Raw genomic sequence first — 719 nt, forward strand, 5'->3', positions numbered from 1 at the left:
CAGGGGAAGCTGGGAAAAGGGGGAGAGGATGAAGGGGGGGGGGGGGGGGGGTGAGGGGTGGCATTGCAGCTTTGCTAAGGGGGGGGCGGGGGGAGGGAGATGCAGAGTCACATGCCAGAAGAAAAGGCCAGCAAATGCCAGAACCGGGCTGAATTGCAGAGAGAAGGGCAGATGCAGCCAGAGGAAGGAAGGGGGCCGAGGGGTGGGGGCACACGGGAGCTAGGATGCTGCTTTCCCACAGCATTGATCCCGGCTAGGTCACACACCAGAGCCTCCTGCAGCCCCGGGGGTTATGAGCTCCCCGGGGTCATACGCGCCGCGTGCACCTGCCCTGCAGCCAAGCAATGAAGAGGTCAGCCTCTAGCAGCTTATCGCGGGCACTGCTCTCGGCCGGAGAGGACAGGAAGGTCCCTGAGGATACCCGACAGTGCGGTGCCATCCTAGCTCCAGGGCGCGGAGACCTCACGGTCTGGAGGGATCGGAGGCCTGGCTCTGCCCCAGCCCTGCCAGGTCCCATTGCTAGACCCAACAGGCACCGGCTCTATGGCCCGCTGCGATGCCAGTTATATCATTAACGTGATCAATACCCTGGCGGGCAACGAGGAACAACGCAGCCTCGGGGTGATATAGCTGGGAGAGGGGTCCTGCTTTGAGCACGGGGCCGGACTAGATGCAACCTTCTGACATCCCTCCCGACCCTCATTTGCTATTCTGGATAG

The sequence above is a fragment of the Crocodylus siamensis genome, chromosome 6 (assembly GCF_052110815.1).
Source record: "Crocodylus siamensis isolate JL-2025a chromosome 6, ASM5211081v1, whole genome shotgun sequence".
Lineage (NCBI taxonomy): Eukaryota > Metazoa > Chordata > Crocodylia > Crocodylidae > Crocodylus > Crocodylus siamensis.